Consider the following 10631-nt stretch of genomic DNA (forward strand, 5'->3'; position numbering starts at 1 on the left):
CATTGTTGTAAAACCCTACTGTGGCATCATTTGGCTGATTACTTATGATGCAAATCAGAGGATCTAACTATGGAATTTAATATAGCATTGGTTCACCTGAGCAAATTGTTTTCACAAAACCAATTGATGCCACTGGGCAGAGTACGCCTGTGTTTCAACTACATCTCAGCGGTTTGATTTTGCTCTTCTCTGTGAGTTGTAGGAATGTTTTTAGTGATAAGTAACCCCAAAGAAAGCATGACACAGATTTTGCACTTCCATTGCTAAAAATCCTTTTCCCTCAAGAGAAATGGAGGTGACTTATCTGATCCCCAGTGAATGCGCTAACGTTTTTAATGATCCTGGTCCTTGGTGCTGCTTCCCCTCTCTCTCCATTGTCTCCATGAGTGACCACCTTCTCTTTCTTTCCTTTTCACTAACTTCTCCCAAGTAAGTGAACTACTTTTGAACCACCCACTGGTACTACTTGCTGTCAGCCGTGCTTACTTCATCCTCATGCAGTCTGAATTATATCTCTGTGACTATTGAAACCTCAATGAAATGTCAGCAATGATATCCTAAGTACCAAATCCAATGGCCTTCTCTCATTTTTCATGAACTTCAATTCCCCTTCTGCGATTATCACTCTTGACAACCCTCTGTTCCTTGAAATTCTCTCCTCCTTCACCCTTGTGATATCATTGGCCTTCTTTGAGAATGAAAGACGAAAAACAACACTGCTTTGGTGTCTGTGCTAGTACATTCTCTTGCTTCTCTTACCTTTGACTTCCTGTGTTCTCTTTTCTTCCATTTCTCTTTTCCCTTGTCCTATACTTAAATATTGTTTCCCCTAATTCTGTTTGTGGGCCTCCGTAGGCCTTCTTTCTGTATCCTTTCTTCCTTGATAATCACATCCCTTTTTAGGGCATTCTCTTGGATGTCCCATTGGGATAATAAACTCAAGATGTGTTTTAAAAAAATTCATGTTCTTCCTTCCTGTGCTTCTTCCAGAATTCTCCATTTCTGTTAATGATATATCTTTCTTTTGCAGACTTATAATCTCAGTAGCACTTTTGGTTCTCATTCCCATGGCTCTCATATCCTAGTAGATCTGTGTATGAACTATCTTTTGCACACTTCCCTTCTATTCTCATTATGCTTTTCTTAGTTTTCTCACTCAAATTGTTGCAAAACCTCTTAACTCTTCCTATAGCATCTTCTCCAGTGAAAGTACGGTGGCACAGTAGATATAGTGCTGAGCATGGAGTCAGCAAGACTTATCTTCTTGAGTTCAAATCTGATCTCAGATACTTTCTAGCTGTGTGACCCTGGGCAAGTCACTTCACCCATTTGCCACAGTTTCCTCATCTTTCAAATGAGCTGGAGAAGGAAATGGCAAAGTACTCCAGTATCTTTGCCAAGAAAACCCCAAATGGGGTCATGAAGAGTCAACGCAACTGAAACGACTGAACAACAACAAAATACATCTCTGCTTTTTGATAAACTCCTCAAAGATCTTTATTGGTTTCCTATTGCCTAGTGGATGAGATATAAGCTCAGTGCCCTTTTTGATTTAACCCCCATCTGTTTTTCCACTAATTCCCTTTCACAGTCCAATCAAACTAGGATATTCTCCCTTCACTGAATATACCCATCTTACTGGAATTACCGTATTTTAAGATCCAGCTTAAACGTTATGTCATCTTTGAAGCCTTATGTTACCTCTCTGTTACAATCAACACCCATTTCATTGTCTAGCAATTATTTCTGCTTCCTCACATCCAACCTCCAGTGGTGTCCTTTGCTTATTGTATGGACCTTTCCCTAGGATTGTTGTTATTGTAGAGCTGTCTCAGTTCTGTCTGACTCTTCATGACCCCATTTGGGGTTTTCTTGGCAGAGATACTGGAATGGCTTGCCATTTCCTTCTCTGGCTCATTTGAAAGATGAAGAAACAGAGGTAAACAGGGAGAAATGACTTGCCCAGATTCACACAGCTAGTAAGTGTCTGAGGCCAAATTTGAATACAGGTCTTCATGACTCCAGGCCTGGCACTCTCTCCACTGTACCACTTCACTACCTTTTCCTAAGGTAGGGATTTAAATAACTGCCTTCTGTGATAGTAAACAGATCCACCTGAACTACTTTCTGTGGTACTGAAAAAAATCCAACTGACCATTTGTAATTGCTGAGCTCCTGTCAGTGATCTTTGAAAGGTCGTGAAGAGCAGGCCATGTACCCCAGAACAAGAGAATAACAATGTCCCAGTTTTCAAAAAAAAGAGAGAATAGAATGAATTCCACAAATAATAGACCAATGAACTTTGACATCAATCGCTGGAAAAATTCTGTAGCGTTCTTAAAAGCACAGTTAGTGAGCATTTAATGAAAGAATCATAGGTTACAAAGAGCCTCATTAAGAGGTTCTGGTGGACACATCTTATTTCCTCTTTTTTACAGGATTAATAAACTAGTAAGTCAAAAGGACGCTGTAGCTATAAATATAGTTTACCTTGATTTTACCAAAACAATTAAGTCTCTCAGGTTGTTCTGAGAAAGACGGGATGATGTGGACTACAGGACAGCACATTTAGATGGATTGGAGTTTGGTTGAATAAAGAGATCCAGAGAGTATTCACTCATATTTCATGTCGGCTTACCAGGAGTAAGACTCTTTAGTAGAGTCTCTCAGCAGTCTGTACTTAGTCTTCTGCTTTTTAACATTTTTTATCAAAGACACGATTATAGGCATAGTTAGCATGCTTACCAAGTTTGCAAATAGCTCATATCTGAATGAGGTAACTAATACAATGAATGACAGGATTCAAAAACATACTGACTGTAACATGCAAAATTTAGTAAGATGGCAAGTGGCACAGTGGATAGAGCACCAGTCCTGGAATCACGAAGACCTGAGTTCAAATTTGGCCTCAGACACTTACTAGCTATGGGACCCTGGGAAAATCACTTAACCCTCTTTGCCTTACTTTGTTCATCTGTAAAATGAGCTGGAGAAGGAAATGGCAAGCAAACCACTCCAGCATCTTTGCCAAGAAAACCCCAAATGGGGTTACAAGGAGTCAGACTCCACCGAGGAATGGCAGCAAACAAAATTTGCTTCAAATCAGCAACCATCAGTGATCTTTGAAAGGTCATGGAGATGTGCTCCCAGGGCTGGAGAATAACGTTCCAATTTTTTAAAAAGAGGCCAGGATGAATTCTGCACTTCCACTGTGGTTCCAAAAAGCCATTTTCTAAATACCAAACTGAGATGTGGCCAGAGCACAGTTTGTCTGAAAAGCAGCTGGGAGGTGGAGTGGACCACAAGTTGAAATATGACTCAGTGGTGTGATATGGCAGCCAACAAAACTAATCTATATTAGGCTGCATTAAAAAGCAGAAGTTAACAGAACTAAAGAAGTGATCACTCTGACTTTTTTATATCCTGGACCGACCACATGAGCACTCTGTTCAGTTTGGCACACCACACCATTTTAAAAAGGGATGTTATTAAACTGGAGAAAGCGTGTACTTATTGCTCCATCATTTTTAGTTGGGTCCAGCTCTTCATGACCCCATTTGGAGTTTTCTTGGCAAAAACACTGAAGTGTTTGGCCATTTCCTTCTTCAGCTCATCTTTACAGAAGAGGAAACTGAGGCAAACAGAGTTAAGTGACTTGCTCAGAATCACCCAACTAGTAAGTATCTGAGGCTGGATTTGAACTCAGGAAGATGAGTCTTCCTGACTCCAGTCAGTGATGGATTCACTGCACCACCTAGCTGCCCTGAAAGTGCATAGAAGGCAAACAAGGTGGTATATATTGGACCCCTAGCCATATAAGGGCTAATTAAGAAAACAGAAGACTTTTAACCTGGAGAGGAGAAAACAAAGTATATGAGTGGATGGGAGTGGAGGGAGTAGGATGAGTAGTGATAGGATTTTTTTTCAAACATATGAAAGACACCAACAAGGAAGGATGGATTAGACTTGTTTTGGTCCCAGGAGTTAGAAGGGGGTAAAGGATGGGAGTTGCAAAAAGGGCAAATTTGTCCTTGGTTTCAGGGGGAAAAACTTTGTAACAAGAACTCTCCAGAGGTGGAGTGGCTTTCCTTGGGAAGTAGTGAGCTCCACCTCACTGGGGGACTTCAAGAAAAGGATGCAGGAGCACTTGTTGGGGAAGCTGGAGAAGACAGTCTCTTTCAGGTATAACTTGGAACAGATGACCTCGAAGATCAGCCTCTGAGATTCTACAATTCCTTGTGGTCCGTGCACTGATTATAATGTTCTTACGGTATTAATAATGGCTTTTGGCAGGAGATAGAGGGCAAAAAAAAGTACTAGTAAAAACATATTTACCCAAAGTCTTTCAACTAGGATTAAGAGTGAAAAATATGTGAAAAGAAAATTGTCTTTATAGATCTGATAAGCCTGGTAGTACAGAGAGAGTATTTCATGGTACACGATATGCAAAAGAGACCCAGCAATAAAGTCCATTTGCCTATATGCAAATGAACAAAGTAGGGGTAATGAAAATGTAACAGGACGTTGGAGGCCAAAATCTAACTGCTAGGAGACGTAAATTCCCCAGTTTTGTTTACTTCAACCTCTAGTCATTAGTTAGGGTCTGTCCGTTCAGTCATGTCCAGTTCTTTATGTCCCCATTTGGGGCGTTCTTAGTCTCATAGACCTTTGAATACAAAAAGGTATTTTATAGTCCTCAGGATTCCCTCAGGAGAGCTAAAGGGCAGAGCCAACTGAAGCTGATGAAAAGTGAGAAAGAAACACGAAGGCTTATCAGTTTAGCTTTTTTTCTTAGATTATACTTATGGTAAGAGAAGGTTCAAAGTGGGGGTGGGCCTGGTGCTTCAGGTAGATGCTATCCTGAAAACAGACATGGTTTGAAGGCTGAACTACTCCAGTTTTATTTTTCTTCTCTTTTCTAAAGAAGGACTTTGGATTAGAAAGGGTAGAACACAATTGATCAGCAAGCCATGAAAATCCAAGGTAAGCATGGTGTCGGGAAGCACATGGCTGCCCTCAATGTATTTAAGTCACTATTCCTTGGCATACTACATCTTAAAGTAATCTTTTTTAGAACTAGCATATGTAACTGCCGAGCTGATGTTGGTGATCTTTGAAAAATCTTGGAGAATACAAAATACCACAAAACTGGAAAAGAACAAATATAACAATTTTGGCAAAAGAAAAGAATGGAAAGGTGGAGCTTACAAACTGCGAACCAAGGAGCTTGACTTCTATTTCTGGCAAAATCCAAAACCTCGTTGTTATGGAGGTGGTTTGTGAACTTTTCAAAAAGGTAAGCGGGATCACCAAATGCCATCAAAAGCAGGTCATGCCTTGGTTACCTCACTTCCCCCCCTTCCCCTTTTTTTCCAGGGAAACTAGATTTCAACATTTGTTTTAAAAAAGAAACCTGTTTCCCTAAGATAGCAAGATTACTTTTTTGGAGGAATGCTATAAGCATAGTAGATTTAGATTTCAGCAGAACATTTGACAAATTCTCTCTTGTTATGCTTGTAAATAAGACAGAGAGATGTAGGTTAGGTGATGAACATTTAGATAGATTTGGAGCTGGTTGAATGACTGGATTCAAAGAAGAGTCACTAATGATTGTCAATCTGGAGGGAGATCTCTGTTGGTATTTCCTCAGGGCTACCATTTTTATCAATGACTGGGATGAAGACATAGATGGTATGCTTATTAAATGTTCAGGTGACAAAAGGCCAGGAGGAAACATGACAACAGTAGAATACAGGGTCCAGACCCAAAAAGATCTGAGAAACCTAGAATGATAGGCTGAATCAAAAAGGATGAGATTTAAAGTTCTATAACTGGGTTTCAAAAATCAACTTCCAAATAAAGGATAAAGGGATGTGTGGCTAAGCACTAATTCAGTGAAAAAGACTGAAGTGTTTCTAGTGAACTACAAATGTGACTCCACAAAAAAGAAGTGAATGTTGTTCTAAACTACAGGAAGAAGCGTGTGGTGTCCAGGCCTGGGGATACAATAGTTCCATTGTACTCTGCTCTAGTCAGACCACATCTGGGATTCTGGATTTAGGTCTTATTACTAGAATAAACGGACAAATGTTAGTGTATCCAAGAGAGTGGCTAGGATAGTGAACATTTGAGTTGAAGAACCCTGGAGAGGAAAGAACAAATTTAGAGGGGACTTGATAGATATCTACCAGTAATTAGAGACCTGGTAAGTGGAACTGGGGCTGGTCTTATCTGGGTTGGCCCAATATGGCAAAAAGAGGTGTCATGAATGAGCAAAAGCTTCCTAACGATGAAAGCTCTCTATGAGTGGGTTCAGGTGGGGGAATCTTGTAGAAGAGATTCTTGCAAACATAAGTTAGTCCACATGACTTCTGAGGTCTCTTTCAGCTCTTAGATTCCATACCAACATAGAATAAAACTGTTCTCTCTTCTCACCATAGGGGGAAAAAATGAAAGTAGGATAAGAAAAACACACCTCACTCACAAGTGATTCTCACAAGAATAAATATCCCTCTATTTAGTTCCAATGACAAATTTTAATGTATTTCAACTTCTTTCCCTCCAGCCCCCAGGGAAATGAATTTCATAGAATGAGAATCCCCAGAATAACTGCACCCCCTTCCCTTTTTTTTCTTTTACAGGGCACTGAAAAAACAAAATCCTTATCCGTTTTCACTAGACATTTCAGCATTTCAGTTATTTTTGTTGAATTTTCTCCAACTCTTCTGTTGAACAGGTCCAGGAATCCTACACATTGCCATATCTCATTGAAACACATGTCAGTTCTCTCAGCCAAACATATCACTTGTCTTCAGGACTTGTTGAGTCAGAGCTCAGCTACATAACGAATGAGGCAGTCTCCGTTCCTAATGGGGCCAGCAATGGTGCAGTGGGAAAGAGCCTGAATTGGACATACAGAAAACCCGGGTTCAGATTTTGCTCTGAGTAACTTGTGTAGCCTTGAATAGATCACTTAAACTATCTGGACTTCAGCTTATTGGTAAAATAAAAGTAAAGATGGACTTTTTTATTTTTTAGCTCTTTTCCAGCTCTAAAATTATATGTTTATAATGCACTGACTCAGAGGTGAGGTATATACCTGTAAAAAAGACTCCAAAGACTTGGATGCTGACTGATCATTACAACTTAATGGGCTGATGTCTTTAGTACCAGAATTTGATGGAAATTTCCCAATTTATCCACTCCTGAAGTCTTTCTCTGCCCAGAGCCAGGACTTTGAAAAATTTTAGATGATAAAACAGGAGGGAAGTACTTTGAAGACCATAAAGGAGAAGAGGAATCCAGTAATATTTCAGTGGTCTTAGGACAGGAAGAACAGGTGAATCAGATGGGTAGGAGCAGAGCTAACAGAAAATAGCAAAGTTTCAGTAACAGATGTCTAAAACCTAAATAATCTTTGAGGAGAGGGACAAATATACTCCATTTATTGTTCAGCAAAACATTTTTCCAAATGATTGAGGTGATCTCCAAAATAAAAATGTTTTTATGCTAGAAGCAAAATGTACATACTGGCACAATATACAAAAAGATCCTCTGTATAGAAATCACTGATATAAAAAAAAAAATGCTGCTTACAGAAGTTAGAAAAGAATATGGTATGATCTGAAAATTTTAGTTATGAATACATTGGCTTCTTAGCACATCTTTAATATGCCAATCTTTCTATAGCAAAGCAACATTTGATGTGTTCTAATTTATCATAAAGCTTTGAAGATTTCACTTTTCTGAACTTTCCTTTCTCTGACCTTTCCTACAATGGATACGAAGTAGTACTTTGGTGGTATCTACTTTCCTTACAACCACGAAGGAAAAGAAGAGAAGAGGGTTCTCAGAGGCCAAACAAAGTGGTATAGCAGTAAGCCATGGGGGAAGATCCTTCCTTCCCAACCTATCAATTAATCAGGGATTTAATAAATGGCCAATATGTGCCAAGCATTGTGGATACAAACCCCAAGGCATAACAATGCCTGTCCTCAAGGACCTTAGATTCCACTAGGGGAAAACAACATATGCACCTGTAAGTATAAACAAAATTAATACAAGCTAAATTGCTAGGGTAGGGGCAAGGCACTAGCAGCCAGGAGAATTTGGGGAGTGGAGATGGGGAAGTCATGTCAGGGGAAACACTAGATCTGAGCTATGAAGGAATTCTAAAGGACCTACACGTGGAGCTCAAACTCGGAGGAAACTCTGAAGTATCCCTTGCAGGACTAAGGGATGGTTGAGTTTATTGAGTAAAGGAAGAGGAGCAAATTTACTGTGTCCTTCCCCCTGACTCTTTCAAAAAAACTACAGGAAACCTGAAAACTAGTTGAAAAGAACCCAGAAAGAAGCAAGATGCTGTGATCCAAGAGATTCTCTTGCCTTGCGTTGCTGTCTATTTCTGTAACGTGTAATGATGACAGGTCACATTTATGTGGTGTTTTAGCACATGCAAAGTACTGTACATATACCATTTTGTGGGCTCCTTGCCGCAACCCTTTGTGGGGGGGGTTGCTATTATTATTCCCATTTTATAGACAAGAAAACTGAAGCTCAGAGAATGTCTGAGACAGGATTTAAACCCAGGGAACCTTCAGAGAAACAACATATCCCTGATTCATTGAAGGTAGCCAAGAAAATTCAAATAATACGTAGTATTTTTTAAAAATCCTATAGGCACTCAAGACATTTAGAGTTTATCAGAGATTCTTAATCCAGTCATTCAATCAGTTGATAAGCATTTATTAAGTACCTACCATGTGTACCAGGTGCTATGCTGAGTGCTAAGAATACAAAGAAAAATTTTTTTAAAAAACAGTTTAGACAGCTCACAAAACATTAATGCAAATAATGTCTTGGTAATGGGAAAACTGGCTTCCCCAACAGTGCATTTGACACAAACCCCAGCCCCAGCCCCCAGAAGGCTCATTCTCAGTCATAAGCTTTGGAGTCAAAAGAGACTTTAGAACTCATGTAGTTCAACACCTTCAGTGCGGCAAAGAGGAAACTGAGGCACAAAAAAGTCTTAATGACAGCTTAAGGTCACACTAGTAATTAATAGCAGAACCAGAGTTCAAATTGAGGTCCTCTAACTTTGTATCTAATACTCTTTGCATTAGATCATAGTAGGATAGCGAGTAGACAAAATCCAATCAACCCATCATCAGCAAATATTGGCTGCTATGTATAAGGCGCAGTGTGGGACACAAAGATGTAGAAGATATTTTCCTTATCCTTGACGAGTCCTTAATCCAGACAGGGAGACAAGACATAGCTCTCTGGAGCCCCCTATCCCAGTTCAGTCCATCTCCAATGAAAGATCACTGGAAGAAAATTATGATAAATCTCATTCATAGAGCACTTTGTGTTTTCCTCACAATGAACCTTGCAAGGTAGGTGGCAAGTATTATTGCTTTACAAGTGAGGAAATTGAGGATCAGAGGGGTAAAGTGGTTCATCCAAGGATTCACTGCTAATAAATATCAGAGCTGGTATTATAATTCATCCCTGTGTCCAAGGTAGATTGGGGTTCAAAACAGTTGCTTTTTCCCCCATAAGTACAGACAGTTCTGCTGTAACACGTATTTTAAAGTGAATTTGTTCCAACAAGATTGATATGTTTGAGAATGTTTTGAGTATAATGAGAATTTTGAGTTTGCTTCTGTGTGATGTCTTTCACAAAAAACATCAAGAATGCAGAAAACTGCACCGATTCACAATAAGTCACAAGCTGCCACCCTTCCGTCACCCACTTACACAAGTATACTTCAGGTCTTTGTCAAGGGAGAGTGCCGTATTTGCTGTACATCCTCTGATGCAATAGGAGTTGTGGACAGAGAAGGGTTGGTCTTTATCGCCACTACACCTTCCACCATGGCCTCTAAATGCCCCACCCCAGGCCCCTGATTAGCGGCCTGCCCAACTTTCAAGACCCTCTTGAAAGGCCAGCGGCTTTGGGAATCCATGCAGAGGCTGAGCTCAACCCAAGACCATTTAACATATGTAAAACAGTGCTACTGTTCTTATTGAATTCCCTTTTTTTAAACATATCTCTGACAAAGTTTTTGAGCTTTGTACCCCTCTCCCCATTTTCCCCATGTCTATAGTTTTTACCATGCAGTTTTGGATAGCTTGGCACTTGGAGAGAACACATATAGGGTGACATAGCAGGACTGTCTGTGCATCACAGAACCCTCACTTCATTAGCTATTCTGAAAACATCACTTTTATTTGGAGACAGAATTCTTTCATAGCATAAGAAGCAGTGATGAAAGCACTAACTCCACTTACGTAGCTCTTTAATGTTTACAAAACCATTTCCTCAAATGAAAAATAAAGCCTCTTAGTTGTGCAGGTTCTTATGCCCGTTTTTGTAAGTCACGAGCTCCTAGATGTAGTGCTAGAAGGCTTCACAGGGGCCATTTAGACCAAGCCTCTGTTTTTTATAGATGAGAAAACTAAAAACTGGTTAAGTGACTTGCCCTCAGTTATATTCATAGTGACAGAAAGAGAATTTGAAGCCAGATCCTCTGAATCTGAGTTCAGAGTTCTTCCTGCCCGTCCCATCAATCAATCAATCCACAAAGCTGTAATGAAGTACTTTTCCACCATGTCATGCTGCCCTTCAT

This window comes from Notamacropus eugenii, chromosome 2 (assembly GCF_028372415.1).
Source record: "Notamacropus eugenii isolate mMacEug1 chromosome 2, mMacEug1.pri_v2, whole genome shotgun sequence".
Classification (NCBI taxonomy): domain Eukaryota; kingdom Metazoa; phylum Chordata; class Mammalia; order Diprotodontia; family Macropodidae; genus Notamacropus; species Notamacropus eugenii.